This window comes from Pelodiscus sinensis, chromosome 2 (assembly GCF_049634645.1).
Source record: "Pelodiscus sinensis isolate JC-2024 chromosome 2, ASM4963464v1, whole genome shotgun sequence".
Classification (NCBI taxonomy): domain Eukaryota; kingdom Metazoa; phylum Chordata; order Testudines; family Trionychidae; genus Pelodiscus; species Pelodiscus sinensis.
The window spans coordinates 3367356-3385885 of NC_134712.1; the positions used below are offsets into that span (position 1 = coordinate 3367356).

Consider the following 18530-nt stretch of genomic DNA (forward strand, 5'->3'; position numbering starts at 1 on the left):
GCAAAAAACTCTTCCCAACCCCCCCAGCTCTCACTTGTGGCCCCCAACTGAGACACCTCACTCCTCTGGCACTCCAGCCCCACAGGGCGAGGGGAGGGGACAGGGCGGACTCCGGTTCAGGGCTTCCCATAGGCCAGATTGACTTTTCTGGGGTTCCAGGGTTAGTGGATTTTGGGGCCCCCTTAGTCTCTGAAGTGGGGTCAAAAAAAGGGGTTGTGTGCGGGACAGGGATGCCCTCGAGAGGGATGGGGGTGCAGGATCTGGGGGTGAGGTGGAGTGCAGGAGGGGGTGAGGAGGGCAGGGTCTGGAGTGGAGTTTGTCAGCAGGAGAGGGTTTGGGGTGAGGGTACAAGAGGGAGTTTGGGGGTGGGAAGGGTGGGGGTGTGAGGGAATTTGGGGGCGGGATGGGGTGTGGGGTGGGGGTGTGAGGGAGCTTGGAGGCGGGGGTGGGGTGGGGTATAAGAGGGAGTTTGGAGGCAGGAAGGGTGTGGGGTGGGGGTACAAGAGGGAATTTGGAGGATGGAGGAGGTGTGGGGTGGGTGTGAGAGGGAGTTTTGGGGCGGGAGGCGGTGTGGGGTGGGGATGCGAGAGGAGCTTGGGGGCAGGAGGGGATGTGGGGTGGGGGTGCGAGAGGGAGTTTGGGGCGGGAGGAGGTGTGGGGGGTGTGAGAGGGAGTTTGGGGGCGGGAGGGGGTGTGGGGTGGTGGTGTAAGAGGGAGTTTGGAGGGGGTGTGGGGTGGGGGTGCGAGAGGGAGCTTGGGGGCGGGAGAGGAGGTGGGGTGGGGGTGCAAGAGGGAGCTTGGGGGCGGGAGAGGAGGTGGGGGTGGCGGTGCAAGAGGGAGCTTGGGGGCAGGAGAGGGAGTTTGGGGGCAGGAGGGGTGTGGGGTGGGGGTGTGAGAGGGAGTTTGGAGGGGGTGGGGGTGCAAGAGGGAGCTTGGGGGCAGAAGAGGGGGTGGGGTGGGGGTGCGAGAGGAGCTTGGGGGCAGGAGAGGGGGTGGGGTGGGGACGTGAGAGGGAGCTTGGGGGCAGGAGAGGGGGTGGGGTGGGGGTGCGAGAGGAGCTTGGGGGCAGGAGAGGGGGTGGGGTGGGGACGTGAGAGGGAGCTTGGGGGCAGGAGAGGGGGTGGGGTGGGGGCGTGAGAGGGAGCTTGGGGGGCAGGAGAGGGGGTGGGGTGTGGGTGGGAGGGGTGTGGGGTGGGGGTGCGAGAGGAGCTTGGGGGCAGGAGAGGGGGTGGGGTGGGGGTGCAAGAGGGAGCTTGGGGGCAGGAGAGGGGGTGGGGTGGGGACGTGAGAGGGAGCTTGGGGGCAGGAGAGGGGGTGGGGTGGGGGCGTGAGAGGGAGCTTGGGGGCAGGAGAGGGGGTGGGGTGGGGGCACAAGAGGGAGCTTGGGGGCGGGAGGGACTCCGGGGAGTAACACAGAAGAGGCGAGAGGGTGCGAATGGGGCCAATAGCTGCACGTCCAGCCCCGTGGGGCTGTCGGTGGTTGTGCTCCCCGTGGCAGGGGAACACGGGTGCCGTTCGGGGTTCGGAGGGAGGTGTGGGGCCTGATGGCAGCGCGATGGCGCTGGAGCCGAGAGGAGAAGAACAGCCATTTGCTTTTCTATGCCGGTGTCGAGGCGGCTCTATGGCTTAGAACCGCGCTGCCAGCCGGGGTTCAGTGTCACGCAGGGGAGAGGCCTCCCTCGGCCCGGCCTGATTTCCGGCTCTCCCCGTGAGGTGTCGCCTGCAACGGAGGGGTCAGGACAGGGGCTGGAGGAGGCTGGTCCGTGGCACAGAGGAGCCCCAGACAGACGCGGCTGGGGGAAGTAACGCAGGGGGCTGAGCTGCCGGCAGAGAGGCGCGCTGGCATTTAAAGCTGGGGACCCGGAGGGGGGCCAGTGTCCCAGCTCTGATGCCAGGGGGCGCTGCGGATTACCGAACGATGGGCAGACCTGCCAGATATCGGGGGAGGGGGTGCGCAGCGCCTGCAAAGGGGCTGAAACCCTCATTCACACAGAATACGGTGCAAAGTGGGTCGCGCTGTGGTGGGGGAAAGGAGGGAGGCAAAGAAGAGGGGAGCAAAGGGAAGTGCAGCCACTGTAAAGGGAAATTGTATCCCCCCCCTCACATCTTCCCTCTGCTCCCCTCAGCCCCTTGATTCCCCGCCCCCCAGCCTGATCTCCTGCATTGCCCCCTTTGCATATCTTCTGCCGACCCGTTTTGCGGAAGAGGTTTTGCTGCTAAAACGCCCCATGTAGACGGGGGCCGTTTGTCTGAAAAAAACCCTTTTGTGCAAGACCCCGTAAACCTCATTTTTTGAGGAAGAAGGGATCTTGCACAAAAGGGGGTTTTTTTCCCCAACAAACGGCCCCGTCTACATGAGATTTTTTAGTGGCAAAACCGCTTTTGCAAAAAGGATCGGCAGAAGATATAAAAATGAGAGCGCAATTTGCATATCTTCTGCTGCAAAAAAACCGGCAGTGTAGATTCAGTCCCAGTATAGACAGCGGCCAATGCCAGGTGCTCCAGAGGGACTGAACAGAACACGGATGTGATCCCTCCCTTATCATCCGTTCCCAGCCTCTGGCAAACAAAGGCTAGGGATACCATCCCTGCCCATCTTGGCTAGTAAGTATTGATGGGCCTGTCTTCCAGGAAATTGTCTAGATCTTTTTTAACCCTGTTAGTCTTGGCCTTCACATCCTCTGGCAAGGAGTTCCACAGGTTGACAGTGCGTTGTGTGAGTCAGTATTTCCTTTTGTTTATTTGCAACCTGCTGCGTATTTAAAATAAAAGTCACGTATCCGTCCCTGAGTTGTGGAGAGTGTAAAATGCTCAAACACCTCGTGGGTGGACAGTATCTTTCTAATTGCTCGGGCTCCTTTACCCGACTTTACTAGTGTGAGTCCTAACACAACTGGGGGGAAGCAGGACACCTCCAGCTATTACCACAGCTCTGCTCAAGAAGTGATGTCCACAGTCTTATGATGCTTCCTTAAAAGAATCACTAGGCTTACAGTCTGGGGTGTGACCTCATCCCTAACCCCTCCCAGCTGCCCCCTGGCACTCAGCCCCCTTGAGGCCACGCAAGCTGGGACCACGGCCATGTGGGAAAAGCAAGAACTTGGTTCCCATGAGGCGTCAGCGCCCCATAAGCCTGCAGCAACTCCCTGGCACAGCTGCCACGTGGATCGGTGTTGTTCCTAGTGATCCAGCCCGAATCAGGAACAGAGCATTAAAATTGCTGCCTTCGTAGTCACAGGTGCCCTGGGGAGGTACATATGCTGCCCGGGCAGTGTGGGCTGAGGAATGCAAGCCAAGATGAGGCTGTGCTTGTCCGTCTTGCTGGCTGCGGTCCTGTGCGCTGGGCAAGGTGAGGTTTCCAGCAATTCTCTTGGGCCGGACAATGCAAGAGAGGATGGGGATGCGGGGGAGGTAGGGGATTGTATTCTGAGATGACGTGTGTTGCTAGCGTTACGGCTTGGAGACCAGCATTTCTGGAGAGGACCGGAGGGGTCAGCTCTATCTAGCATCTGATTCCAGAATAGAGTCTTCCCTCCCCCTGCAGCCGCCAGCGTGATGTGTCTCAGCTGTAAGTGAAATAACTTTGTGGACCCTTTCTGTACAATGGATTCCATCCATTCCTGGCCTGGTCCCAGCCCTCTCCGACTACCGAAAGCTTGGCAACGCCAGGCGGACCGCGTGCGTCACTGTGCCCCGCTGTCCACCGAGGCCGATCACACTTTCCTATCTCAGAGAATGACGCACGCCAGTCTCGTGTGCATAGAATTGCACAAGTGCTCTTGTGCATTCGTTGTGGGAGGGTTTTCCTGCTAGGAAGCGTTGAGTGCAGGGATCTGGCATAGAAACTAGGGATGTGAAAAATGAACCGGTTGCCCAGTTAGCATCACTCTAAACAGGTAGGCTGTGTCTACACTGGCACCCTTTTCCGGAAATGCTTAAAACGGAACAGTTTTCCGTTATAAGTATTTCCGGAAAAAGCGCGTCTACATTGGCAGGATGCTTTTCCAGAAAAGCACTTTTTCCGGAAAAGCGTCCATGGCCAATGTAGACGCGCTTTTCCGGAAAAAAGCCCCAATCGACATTTTTGCGATCGGGGCTTTTTTGCGGAAAAGACTACTGTGCTGTCTACACTGGCCCTTTTCCGGAATAGTTTTTCCCGAAAAGGACTTTTGCCCGAACGGGAGCAGCATAGTTTTTCTGGAAAAACAATGACGATTTTACATTAGATCGTCATTGCTTTTCTGGAAAAGCAAGCGGCCAGTGTAGACAGCTGGCAAGTTATTCCGGAAAAGCGGCTGCTTTTCCGGAATAAGTGGCCAGTGTAGACACAGCCGTAATGTTTATTGGTTCCAGTTAAGTGAAGCAGCCATGGGCAAAGGGCTGCGTCAGTGTCGCAGGGGGTCCACCGCGGGGGGGCTCTGGCCACAGGAAGACCGCCCTCCCCACAGCCAGCCTGCAGTGGTCCCCAGTCCAGGACCCCACATTGGTCGCTTAAGCAGTTAAACATTGGGGAAACTTACTGGTTAGCCAGTTAACTGATTAACCGGGATTTAACATCCCAATTAGAAACCCCTGTGCCAATCAGTTATTTTCGGATGGGTGTTGAAAAGTGCGAAGGTTGGACATCCCTGGTCTGGTATCCTTAGGACCAGACTGAGCCAGGATGAGGGATTTTGCTGGGCCAGGGGAGGTCATTTCTGGCCCCCCGTCCCCAGCCCCTCCAGCCTTAGCCTGCTGTCCCCCTCTCCCCGCCACCAGCCCTGATGCCCTGCCGGCTCCACTGGGCCACATGCCAGACTCCCAGCCCGCTGCTGGCAGCCTGCAGGATTCCCAAACACCAGCCCTCCATTGAGACTTTCTGGTCCTGGAAGACCCACGGTCCTGCTAGTGTTGCTGGACCAAAGAGTCTCTCAGTTTAGAGAGGTAACCTGTATTGTAATGTGGGTTAGGTGTTTATGAGCAGACAGGTTGGCAGATGGAGGAACGGGGGGGGGGGGTGTCATGTGTTACAGACCTTTGTGAGCTCTCATCAGAACATGCCTGTGATCTGCATCGTGTTTTCCCTCCCTTAGCTCACTCACTAAAATGCTACACGTGCATGGCCCAGTCCAGCAATGACCAGTGTCTGGCACCCACTGACTGCGACAACGGTGACAAATACTGTGTAACAATAACCGGCACTGACAAGTCCAGTAAGTTGCAGCATTTAGGGGCTGGCAGAGTGTCTGCCTACTGATCTGGGCACAGCACTGAGAACTGGGAATGCTTGCATTAATTCCACATGCTGTATGACACTGACTCTTCCCATGGCCTTGGTCACATCACTTCCACTCCTTCTGCCCCACTTTTCCCAGCTTTGGAAAGAAATAATCATATTCAGTCAGCCTACTTCACTAGGGTGCTGGGAGACTTAATCAAGGTTTGTTTACTAGGATAGCCCTATATAATTGCTAAGTAGTCTCCTTATTAAGAACCAGGAAGCACATCATTAAAAAAGCACTGCAGTCCATCTGGAACTGTACAAAGTCCCTGCAATTCATGGAAGTCAGTGCGTGTTCCAAGCAGAGGACTCAGTGGCTGTGTCTAGACTGGCCAGTTTTTCCGGAAAATCAGCCGCTTTTCCGGAAAAGCGTGCCAGCTGCCTACACTGGCCGCTTGAATTTCTGCAAAAGCACTGACTTCCTACTGTCTGAAATCAGTGCTTCTTGCGGAAATACTATTCTGCTCCCCTTCAGGCAAAAGGGCCAGTGTAGACAGCTGAGATTTGTTTTCTGCAAAAAAGCCCCAATCGCGAAAATGTCGATCGGGGCTTTTTTGCGGAAAAGCACGTCTAGATTGGCACGGATGCTTTTCTGCAAAAAGTGCTTTTGCGGAAAAGCGTCCGTGCCAATCTAGACGCTCTGTTCCGCAAATGCTTTTAACGGAAAACTTTTCCGTTAAAAGCATTTCCAGAAAATCATGCCAGTCTAGACGCAGCCGGTATGTCTGGTTTTAGCTCTGAGTTGTGGCTGCCCGTGCATGGCCGTGTTGGGAACCCAGGAAGATGAAACACCCTTCCCAGAGCACGTCTGCAGGAGACAGTCAGAATTTTGACCTACCTCTTTGCCTGGGGAGCTGGCTGATGTTACCTGCTAGTGTTTTCCAGCCCCCAAGGGGAGTGGCCAGATGTGTGGGAGGAGGATGTTGCTGGACATCACCCACCCACTCCCAGTACAGCAGGGGGAAGAGCCTGACCAGGCAGAGCTGACTCCGGGATCTTCCCCGAGGCCAGTCTGACAGCGCTTTCTCCCTGCTGGTGCGGTATGGCGAGCCACCCAGGAGCTGTTTGCAGTGGACCTTGTACCAGCTGCAAACAGTGGGAGTCCTGTCACCATCACAACCTGGCTCTTGGTCGCTCCTTGTTGGGAGAGGAGCGGCAGAGCAGACACCAACACCGTGTGTTTCCGTGCAGAGCAAAATAACCCCTCGGGTGCTTCGCTGGTCCCCATTGCCGCTCCAAGCCTTTTATGCATTTATCTTGGCCGCACCTCTGTGAGAGAGGGCAGTGCCATTGAACAGGTGGGGAACGGAGGCAGAGATGTGCAAAGCTGCCTCACTACCGTTGCTTTCAATGGTACCTAAGCAACCAGGCCTTAAGGCCCCACTGGAACAGCAGGGAATTGGCTCTCCTCAAGCCAAAACAATGGCGGAAAAAATACGAAAAGCCGCACCAGAATTGTTGAGCAAAAAAAAAAAAAAAAAGGACCAGTTCTCCACAGCCAGAGTTGTTGAGAAAAAAAAAAAAAAAAAGGACGCTGCCCCTTTAAAAGCCACGAGCAGGCCACATCTGGCTCCCATCAGTACAGGGGGCCAGGACCGGGGGCCAATTGTAGGGACACGTGGGGCAGCTTCACGAGCCGGGGGGAGGCTTTGAGAGCCGCACTTTCAGGGGTGAAGAGCCACATGTGCCTCATGAGCTGGCCCTGCCCTGCACATCACAGCCTTGTGCTCTCTAGGAAGCAAGGGGCCAAGGACTCTATGGTTTGCCTTAACTCCGCGTGCAGCGTCCCACACGTGGTGCTGTGTAGGGAAGTGGCTGCTGTGATCATGAAGGTGTCTCAGGCCTTGCATGCCAGTGCAGCTAGTACATGAGCCTGCTCTCCCCACTAGGCCGGCTGACCGCCTTGAGGGGAAGGCAGCTGCACCCACGGCCGCCTATGTTTCTTTTTTGATGTAGGTTCTTCCGGGGCGACGTGCATCACCAAGCTGTGTCTGCCCATGTGTAAAGTAGACCCCCATAGCCCCATGCTGGGCACGACGTCTATCTCGTGCTGCCAAGGGGACTATTGCAACCGGAGCGGGGCGACTGGCATGAGCACCACGCGGTGGGGTAGGATTTGGGACAGTTTCATCTGGCTCCTTATCTGGACCGGCCAATGAGGTGTGAGCAAATCAGGGGCTTGTCTTGATCTCGTACGGAAATAACGTATCGCCCTTCCCACCACGGGGCTGCTCCCGGAGGCAGCTCTGCACACCCAGAACCTGCCCGGCCACATTCGAGGGGCTGGGGACACGGGAGGCCTCGCTGGAAAACGCTGCCCTCTCCAGACCAGCATGGCTGGGCTCTAGCTTGTGAGCTCTTTGGAGTAGGGCCGCTGTTTTATTTATCTCTGTGGCACCTAGCAGAATGGGGTCCCGATCCCTGAATGGGTCCCACAGGTGCTACCCTAGTCTCTCTCCACACACACACACACACACACACACACACACACACACACACACACACACACACACTAGCAGATGTATCCGGCATTGCTCAAGTCTGTAATGAACACTGGGTTGTTTTGGGTTTTTTTGAAAAATAAATGAAAAATAGACATGCATTATTTCGATGACTGTATTTTTCGAAAATGAACGCTGGAGTGAGAATTTGGGGGTGAGGAGGAGCAGGGAGTGGCGGGCTTAGGGCAGAGGGCTGGGAGGTGTGGGGGGCCTCAGGGCAGAGGGAGGGGGTGCTGAAGTCAAGGAAGGTGGGAGGTGCAGGACTCAGGGCCGGGGGCTCAGGGTAGGGGATAGGGTTGCCAGGTGTCCGGTATTGACCCGGACAGTCTGGTATTTTTGCCTCCTGTCTGGTTAAAAAAAATGCAGAAAATACCGGATACTTAAAATGTCTGGTATTTTCTGGGGGTTTTCCCAGCCAGGAGGCAAAAATACCAGACTGTCCGGGTCAATACCGGACACCTGGCAACCCTACGACACACTCAGCAACTGGGCCCAGCCCCCGCCCCCCCCGAATGCCTGCCCCCCTGCTTACCTGGTTCCGCAGGGAAGCTGCCTTCTGGCTCAGTCAAGAAAACAAGATGGCCCTATTCTGACTCTTAAAGGGGCCATGCTGTTTTAATACTGTTTTATTTTTACTTTTTTTTTTTTGCTCAACAACTTTGGTCTCCCCCTTTTTTTCCCCCCTCAACAGAATTTTTAACCAGATGTTTCTTTTTTTGGGGGGGAAGGGTGTTCGGTATTTTTGGTTAAACCATCTGGCAACCCTAGTAGGGGACTGGGAGGAGGGGGACCTCCCGTGGCAGTGAGGGTGGCAGTGACTCCTCCCAGGGGGCCGGGGCAGTGCTCCCCTGCCAGCCGCCCCACCCAATTGCCCTCCGCCACGGCTTGCAGGATGTCGGAGACCAGGGTCCAGAGGCTGCTGCCCCCTCCAGCACCTCTCCCCGCCCCCCCAGAGCCTGCAGGCTGTCTGGGGAGGGGCCAGGCTCTGGGCGGATCTCCACGGGGGAGGGGCAGGCTCCAGGTCTGGGCCAGGGGGCACCTTCCCGGTGTGCGGACAGGCAAGATGATGGAGCCCCGGCCCTGTTGGCCGCTCTGTGTGCTGCTGCTGTCCCCAGTGGCCGCTGTCAGTATCACGGCCCTTCCCTCTCTCTGCCCCCTCCCTTTCCAGGTTATGGGGAACAGTCCCATTCCCGGCACTTCCCGTTTTCCTGGCACAAACAGCCCCCGGCCTTGGTTCAAGTTAAAGTAAGAGGAAGCTGCCTACCAAATGTGGTGGTCCTAGCTCTTACGGTCTAGGAGGCGTTCTTGAATAGACAGACAAGCCGACGCACCGACGGACAGATGCGCGCTCTCTCGCTCTGTAGATTTTAGAGTGCATCCGTCCGTGTGTCTGTCTGTCAGGAGCGAACAGGCCTCTCTGGTGGCTGGTTGGGTCTACGGGGGAGAGAACAGGCCCTGGTGTGTTTGGGTGTGTGGCTCCCTGAAGGCAAGGTGGTAGGGTGGGTTCCCGTGTGGCCTAGGGGATAGGGCGCTTTCCTGGGAAGCACAGGGTCGTGGGTTCTAGTCCCAGATCAGGTCAATGATTGGAGGAGCGAGAACTCAAGAGAACAGCCACCCTCCTGTACCCCCATCCTCCCCACACATCCCCAAGGTCCTGGCCTGAAGCACCCAGGCAGCACCGGGTGAGTCTGCTGGCCATACGCAATGGGATGAGATGCCAACAACCATTGCCTGACAGGTGGGCTGGGGATTTCGGTGTGAGCCAGTCGCTCCCAAGGAACGTGCTGATGCAGCAGAAGTCAGGGGCTGTCTGTCGGGAGAGCGGAGACTGTCTGTTCCTCACACTGAGATTCATGGGACTCCTGAGAGCCCCTTCCCCTGCCGGAAATTTCTGGCCTTGCCTGGGAATAAACACCTCCAAGGAGCGTCCGTTCCTCACAGTCTGTTCCAAAAGCACCGTGGGACTGATGAAACGAGTGGGCATAATCCCCCAGGGGCCTGAGGTGGCTGTCACAGGGTCCTCCGAGCGTGTGTCACAGGGTCCTCCGAGCGTGGACTGAGGCAGCCACCCCAAACTGTCCAATGCTCCGGGTACATCCCCACCACAAATACACTGTGTGGCGTTCTGGTCCTCCCCCCTCAAAAAAGACAGCAAGGGTTAAGGGACCACATGCATGAGGCAAGGTTTACAAAGCTGGGGCGGTTCAGCTTAGAAAAGGGACCACAACGGGGGGATAGGGGGATAGGATAGAGGACTCTGAGAATTGTCTACTTCTGCCACAGCAGCCTCTCGACTGCCAGCATCTGGCACATGGGGCCATTCCTGCCACACTGGCGGTGGCAGTCCCAAGGTGGGCGGAGTGTCCCTCCCCTCTTGTTCACCATGAGAAGGAGTCGGAGCCTCACCCAGCCCTCTGGCCACTCGGGCAGCGCAGCCGAAGGAGGGAGCCAGGACCCGTCGGACGGTCGGGCAGTGACACCGGACTCAGCCAGGCTGCAGGGGGAGACAGGCCCCGCCAGGCGTGGGCGAGCCAGAAGGTGACTCAAAGCTGCAGAAGGTTCCGCCCGCAATATTTCAGCAGAACCACGCTCCTTCTGGCTGACGTGCGGGAGCTCCAAGAGCAAATCACAACACGCTGCAGAACTTTCTGCAAAGCGGCCGGGGTGGATCTGAGGGTGCGATTTCTGCGGAGAAGAATAACTCCAGGGGACGACGCCCACGGTGATGCATGATTGAGGCATAAGCACAAGCACCAGATGGGAGTGTTACGTTGGGCTGGGATCTGGTCTTGCAGTCCTGCTGCTATTGTTCCACCTGCGGAGCCAAGCACAGCGGCACCTGACAGATCTGAGCCATCTGGGTTGGTGGTGTTCCTTCAGCAACCAACTTTTCCCACGCCCTGATCAGCTCCTGGGGTGCATGCCAAGGCGAGGACAGTCAGCTATTCCATCAGTACGGACATGCGGGCTAAGCACTCTCATTTAGGGATGGAAAAGATCGGTTTCAAAATGTAACCGCGGAACCTCTAAAAATTTCCTAGCAGTTACACGCACCGTGGGCTCTTCAATATAAACCTTATGTACGAGCTGGTTTCCTGGCTGCTGGCCCCACTTCTGGGGAGCTGGCTTCACCGTGGTCACTGCAATATGATTTTATATGGCAGAGTCCACAGCGTGGGATGCCAGCCAGCTCCCCGGGAGCAGGAGTGGGAGCCGGCATGTCACCGTAACGGAAACCGATCAGCTGATGCTCGTCGGCTAACCATGTTAACAATTACACTGTGATATCCTTACCAATCTTACCTGCTTTTCTCCTGGTCTGTGCGTGATCTCAAAGCCACATTCAAGCAGCGTCCGCAGTTTTCTGAGCAGCTGCATCCTCCATCTGACCAACCCCCCTCCGGGGTCCCTCCTCTTCCTTGAGGTCATAGAATCCTAGAAGTGGAAGGGACCTCGAGAAGTCATCAAGTCCAGTTCTCTGCCCTCATGGCAGGACCAAGCACCATCTAGATCATCTAACCTGCTCTTAAATATCTCCAGGGATGGAGATTCCACAACCTCCCCAAGCAATTTAATCCAATATTTAACCACCCTGACAGAACGTTTTTCCTAATGTCCAATCTAAACCTCCCTTGCTGCAGTTTAAGCCCATTGCTTCTTGTTCTATCCTCAGAGGCCAAGATGAACAAGTTTTCTCCCTCCTCCTTATAACACCCTTATAGCTACCTGAAAATCGCTATCATGAGCAAGACAGGAGAAGTCATTCTTCCGCTCTACTCTGTGCTGGTTAGGCCTCAGTTGGAGTATTGTGTCCAGTTTTGGGCACCGCATTTCAAGAAGGATGTGGAGAAATTGGAGAGGGTCCAGAGAAGAGCAACAAGAATGATGAAAGGTCTAGAGAACATGACCTATGAGGGAAGGCTGAAATAAATGGGTTTGTTTAGTTTAGAAAAGAGAAGATTGAGGGAGGACATGATAGCAGTTTTCAGATATCTAAAAGGGTGTCATGAGGAGGAGGGAGAAAACGTGTTCATCTTGGCCTGTGAGGATAGAATAAGAAGCAATGGGCTTAAACTGCAGCAAGGGAGGTTTATGTTGGACATTAGGAAAAAGTTCCTAACTGTCAGGGTGGTCAAACACTGGAATAAATTGCCCAGGGAGGTTGTGGAATCCCCATCTGTGGAGATATTTAAGAGTAGGTTGGATAAATGTCTATCAGGGATGGTCTAGACAGTATTTGGTTCTGCCGTGAAGGCCGGGGACTGGACTCGATGACCTCTCGAGGTCCCTTCCAGTCCTAGTGTTCTATGATTGTATGATTCTATGTCCCCTCTCGTGTCAGCCAAATACGGACTCAACCCCAAATGCCAGATCTCCTTGCCCTTCCCTTGCCAGGGTTAAGCCTAGGGCCGGAGATGGACTTTGCCCCCCTGGGGAAAGGTCAGCAAGCTTGGATAATGCTGGACCCACTAGGGAAGCAAATTCCAGCATGGAAGCACTGGTTTTCATAGCTTTTGTGTGGCTTGAAGGCCAAAGCCCGTAAGAACATAGACACTGCCAGACTGGATCAGATCGCTGGGCCATCTCGCCCAGTATCCTGCCTCTGACAGTGCCTGGTTTCAGAGCATCAGGGAGCCTGTAAAGACCAGGGCAATTTTGGAGTGAATCCCTAATATTCCACTCCTAGCAGTCAGTAGTTTAGGGTCACCCCAAGCACCGGAGTTCCCTCATTGACCACGTTGGCTAATAGCCATGAGCAGGCCTATCCTCTGTGAACTTTTCTAGCTGTTTGTAACCCCGTTCTATTTTTGGCCGTCTTAACATCCCCTGGCAGTGAGTTCCACAGGTTGACAGCGCATTGTGTAAAAAAAAATCTTTCCTTTTCATCACCCCTTCTGCCTGTGAGTGTCATTATATAACCCCTGGCTTCTGTAGTGTGGGAAATGGCAAATAATGTGTCTCTATTCACTTTTCCCACCCCATTCATGGTTTAGTAGACCCCTATTAGATCTCCCCCTTAGAGATATTGTTTTCTAAACTGAACAACCTAATCTTTTTAGTCCCTCTCATATAACAGATTTGCCAAACCCTAGATCATCTTTATGGCTTTTCCCCAAACCGTTTCCAGACCCACGATACACAGGCACCGACTTTTATTTTTTCTTGGTGGGGGCTCCACTCCTGTACTGCCTTTTTGTCCACTTCTGGCAGGAGGCCAACGTTTTCAGAGAACGAATCCTAGAGCTGTGGGGTTAGACGGGACGGCCAGGGTCATCCAGACTAACCCACTGGGCAGAGTCAGGGTTTGTTGTGTCTAATCTACACCCAGGTTGGATGGCTCCCCAGCCTCCTTTGGAAAACACCCCATGAAGGAGCTTCTACTACCTACCTGAGCTTCTGCGCTTCTATCCTACTGTTCCGGCTGTCAGGATGGTTTTCCTGAGATTTAAATCGGCACGGCTGTGGTTTGAACCCACTGCCTCTTGTCCTGCTCTGTGGGGCCAGAGAGACCAACTTTTCTCCATCACTTGTCAGGGCAGCTTTTCAAGCCTTTGAAGACTCTTATCACAACCCCCCTTAACGGCCTCTCTTCCAAACTAAACAGGCCCAATAAATGGGGGATGACTTATCTGGGCAGGAGGCACTTTGGTGGTGTGAATATTCAGGGTTGGGGGTTCCCCTCCAGCTATGTGAACTGCAACACAGCCAGAGTGTGACTGTGATGAATTCGAAAACAATGAATCCACAGCACCTTAGAGACGCACAAACATATCTCGTGAGCTTGTGTGGGCACAACCCACTTCCTTGGGTGACAAGTATGGAGCGAGGGGCACAGGGTTAGGGTTAGGGTTGGTGGTGCTTACACGCAGGGCTGGATTAAGGGGGGTGCTAGCTAGGCAGCTGCCTGGGGTGCCAACCTATGGGGGGATGCCGTGCGCCCGATTGCAGCTGTAAGGTGTGCAGCGTGCCGGGGGACAGAGCCACACATGCGCCGTGCGTCGCCTGCCCGCTGCCCGGGGCGCAGGAGGGTCTAGAGCCTACAAGTCTCATGATACTATTTGTATATTTGTGTGAGTCTCTAAGGCAGGGGTGGGGGACCTATTTTGGGTGGGGGGGGGGCTGCTGACCCACAGAAAAATCAGTCTGGGGAGGGCCCTCACATAGGAGAGAAGCAAAAAACCCCCCCAAACACACACCTCACTGACATGGCCCCCGAGTGAGAAGCATGAAGACACTCCCCGCATCCCCATCACACACTAGAGCAGCGGTTCCCAAACGTTTCGGCATCACGCCCCCTTTTTGATTTTTGAGACACCCTCACGCCCCCCACCCCCACCCCATAGCAGCAAAACTTGTTAAGCAAAAAAAAAAAAAAAAAAAGGAACTAACCGGGGCCGAAAAACAAAAATAGCAGCGAAACTTGGGGGGGGGGGGGGGGGCAGGAGGAGCTGGGTCACCTCACCCTCCCCAGAATTTCTTCACGCCCCCCCAGTTTGGGAACCCATGCATTAGAACCTGAGGGGGAGGGAGGTTATAGATTGTGTGTGCTCCATGGGGGGACGGCAGGGGGACTGGAGCACCAGCGTGGGGTCCCTCATGCTGGGGGAGGGGAGAGCCGGATCCAGGCAAGCAGGGGGCCGTATCCGGCCCGGGGGCCTTACGTTCCTTACCCTGGCACTAAGGTGCTACAGGACAGGACTAGGGTGTCCAGTATTTGAGCTTTCTGGTCGGGAAACAAATTGAGAAAGTCTAATTGAGTAAATAGAACCGTCCAGTATTCTCTCAATGGGATGGAATGTGGATTGTGATGTCATGTCAAGTGTGTCCAGTGATAGCAATGTAGCCGTGTTAGTCTGCTGTAGCTGAAACAAAATACAGGACTGTGTAGCACTTTAAAGACTAACAAGATGGGTTATTAGATGACGAGCTTTCGTGGGCCAGAGTGTGTCCAGTGGTTTTGTTGAAACTATCTGGCAACCCTAGACAGGACGATGGCTGTTTTTTTAGTTACAGACTAACAGGGCTCCCCCTCGGAGATTTTTCAATAAAACTCTGATGAATTTGGAAGGCCTTTGCCCAAGGAGTTTGTTTCTCAAGGGAGGCAGGATGATGAAGGTAACAGAAACCTTGTCATTAGCAAATCCCGTCTGGTGCTCCAGAGAAAAGATAAGAAACAGAAGGCCGGCTAAACAGGGGAGCTCGGAAGCAGAGTTTGGGAGGGGGTAGATACACTTAACAACCCTAAAACCCCAAACTACCTGCTTTAAAAAATAAACAGTAAGAAAGGATAAGCCTCGGGAACAAAAAGAGAGGAGGCAGGCAGAAGGCCAGAAGTAGAGAGGGGGCTATCCTATTTATTGCCCCCAATGTAGCATATATGGTTACCTGCCCTCTGGGTAAAAACAAAAGGAAAAGCTAGGTAGCACTTTAAAGACTAATAAGATGGTTTATTAGGTGATGAGCTTTCGTGGGCCAGACCCACTTCCTCAGCTCGTATTCTGGAAGAGTATTGGCATGACCATAACCAGGGCTCAACAAACTATAGAATCTACTCGCCCGTGGTGAGTAGATTTCAGCCGTGCGCCCTGTTTTCCGGTGGCGCGTGCATGCACAATGCGGCTCTTGCTCGCACAGTGCAGGGCTGGCGAGTGGCTTTCGCTGCCGTTTGTCAAGCCCTGATCATATATACCAAAGAAATACAATAAAAAAGTGAACACATTCTTGAACTGACAAATCAGACTTTAGTACAGAAGATGGGGTGAGGGAGAGGAAGGGTGGGAATAGCTATTTGAGTCCATGAATGGCTAATCTGGGGTGATAAGTGGGGAGGCTATCTTCGTAATGGGTAAGGTAATTAGCATCTTTGTGAAGGCCCTCTGGGCAGGGGGTGTATGTCTGCATTCGGTGCAAGGAACACCTGGCCCTCAGGGAGCGTGTGTGGGCTTTGGAGAACAGGGTGGCTGAATTGGATTTGCTCAGGGATGCAGAGTGGCGCATAGATAAGACTTTCTAGGACAGGGTAGAATGGTTCCACCCCAAGTCAGACAGCCTCTGTGGTGGGTGAAAGTCTCAGGAGGGGGGGCTCTTATCACTGGAGAGAGAGATCTTGGAGTCACTGTGGATAGTTCCCGGAAAACAGCCACTTTGTGTGCAGTGGCCTCAAAAAAGCAAACAGAATGTTAGGACAAAAACAACAAATGGTCCGGTAGCACTTGATAGACGAACAAACCACGTCAATGGGGTCATGCTCCATCTACATGTTTTGTTCGTCTATGAAGTGCTACCGGACCATTTGTTGTTTTATTCTGTAACCGACTAACTCGGCTACGCCCTGAAGCGCCCGCGAATGTTGGGAATCTTTTACAAAGGGATAGAGAGTAAGACAGAGAATATCTTCCTGCCTCTGTATAACTCCCTGGCACACCCACATCCTGGATACTGCGGGCAGCTGTGGTCGCTGCATTGCAAAAAAGAGAACTTGGCATTGGAGACACACATGATAGCAGATACACCCGGCATGGGGGAGGCAACTTCATGGACTTGAGGGGGGGCCCCAGGAGCATGTGCAGTGACAGTGGACAGCCCAGCAGCTCACTGAGGCCTGCACCCCTCCCCCACCCAAACCCCCTTCCAGAGCCTGCACCCCTCCCCCACCCAAACTCCCTCCCAGAGCCTGCACCCCTCCCCCACCCAAGCCCCCTCCCAGAGCCTGCACCCCTCCCCCACCCAAACCCCCTCCCAGAGCCTGCACCCCTCCCCCACCCAAACTCCCTCCCAGAGCCTGCACCCCTCCCCCACCCAAACTCCCTCCCAGAGCCTGCACCCCTCCCCCACCCAAACCCGCTCCCAGTGCCTGCATCCCTCCCCCACCCAAGCCCCTTCCCAGAGCCTGCATCCCTCCCCCACCCAAGCCCCTTCCCAGAGCCTGCACCCCTCCCCCACCCAAGCCCCCTCCCAGAGCTTGCACCCCTCCCCCACCCAAACTCCCAGAGCCTGCACCCCTCCCCCACCCAAACCCCCTCCCAGAGCCTGCACCCCTCCCCCACCGAAGCCTCCTCCCAGAGCCTGCACCCCTCCCCCACCCAAACCCCCTCCCAGAGCCTGCACTCCTCCCCCACCCAAACCCACTCCCAGAGCCTGCACCCCTCCCCCACCCAAACCCCCTCCCAGAGCCTGCACCCCTCCCCCACCGAAGCCTCCTCCCAGAGCCTGCACCCCTCCCCCACCCAAGCCCCCTCCCAGAGCTTGCACCCCTCCCCCACCCAAACTCCCAGAGCCTGCACCCCTCCCCCACCCAAACCCCCTCCCAGAGTCTGCACCCCTCCCCCACCGAAGCCTCCTCCCAGAGCCTGCACCCCTCCCCCACCCAAACCCCCTCCCAGAGCCTGCACCCCTCCCCCACCCAAGCCTCCTCCCAGAGCCTGCACCCCTCCCCCACCCAAACCTCCTCCTGGAGCCTGCACCCCTCCCCCACCCAAACTCCCTCCCAGATCCTTAGGCAGGTGGGTGGGGGGAGTTTGGGTGGGAGAAGGATTTGGGCTCTGGGCATTCTGGGCATCACCATAATGTTTGCAAACCTGCTGCCCCCGCACCCAGGCCCTTCAGCCGTTGCCCATCTGGCTGCATTCCCCTTCGGTCACCTTTGTCGCTGGCCTCTGGGTCCCAGCCTGGCCCGACGCCGGTGCCCAGAGTGGACGCAGGTCTCGGGCTGAGGCCAATGCAGCGCCGAACAGAGCGGCTGTCACCTCCCGGGCTGCCTATGCTCACATGGAGGTGGGGACCCTCCCCGGCTCCCAGCCTCGGCCGAGCCAGTGTCCCCCAGTTTGTGCATTTGCGTTTTCTTCCCTAACTGCAGCCTCTTCCCTTTGGCTTTGCTGAATTTCTTTTTTTTTCTAGAACCCAATTCTGCAATTTAACCAGATCTCGCTGACCTGCCGCGCTGTCCTCCATAGTGTTTGCCCCCCTCCAATGCGCCCTCTATTGGTCTCCATTCGTGTGCAGAATAAATTTTGTTAATCGGACATGTGCGGATGTGCACCACCAGTAGAAACACAAGCTGCCGGCTGTGGGTGCTCATCAGCGGGGTAGCACGTGAATCTCTCTTGAGGGACCCCCAAGCACTCAGCTTACAGGGAAATTGGTTCTCCCCCCCATCCCACCAGCTTTGTATCATCTGCTAGGGGGCTTTGTCTGCTCTCTGCTCCTGCATCCAGGCTGCTAAAGTTAAACAATCCCAAACCCAGAACTGCTTCCTGTGGAACCCCACAGGAAACCTCCCACCCCTCTGACACGGCTCCATTAAGAGGGACTCTTCTTTTGCGGCTGTTCCACCCATCATGTGTCCATGTCAGGGCAGCTCTGCAGGGCCTGCATTCAGAGCTGTCTTCAAGTCATCATTGTCACGTCCAAGCCGAGTCTCGAGTCCCTAAAGTCACTTTCGAGTAAAGTCCCAAGTCGAATCTCAAGTCTTAATTTTAAAAATGTCAAGTCGCTTTTGTACAAGCCATCCATATCGGCATTTGTGGACAATTTTTTTCACCAAGTCGATTTAACAAAATGAGCAAGTCTCAAGTCACAAACTTCCACGCAGGTTGCAGCAGCAGTCAAAAAGGCAAATGGAATGCTAGGGACTATTAAGAAAGGGATAGAAAATAAGACCCAGAATATCTTACTGCCTCTGTATATAACTATGGTACGCCCACATCTGGAATACTGTGTACAGATGTGGTCTCCTCACCTCAAAAAAGACATTTTGGCCTTCGAAAAGG

The 18530-nt window shown here is 55.2% G+C and overlaps 1 long non-coding RNA gene across 1 annotated transcript; it reads left to right on the plus strand.

Annotated features, from left to right (window-relative positions):
- The first annotated feature begins 3217 nt into the window (after positions 1 to 3217).
- LOC142826679 (uncharacterized) lies at positions 3218 to 7755 on the plus strand. Its single transcript, XR_012900879.1, has 3 exons — positions 3218 to 3349; positions 5073 to 5192; positions 7217 to 7755. It is a non-coding gene; the product is annotated as an uncharacterized LOC142826679 (long non-coding RNA).
- Positions 7756 to 18530: the final 10775 nt, after the last annotated feature.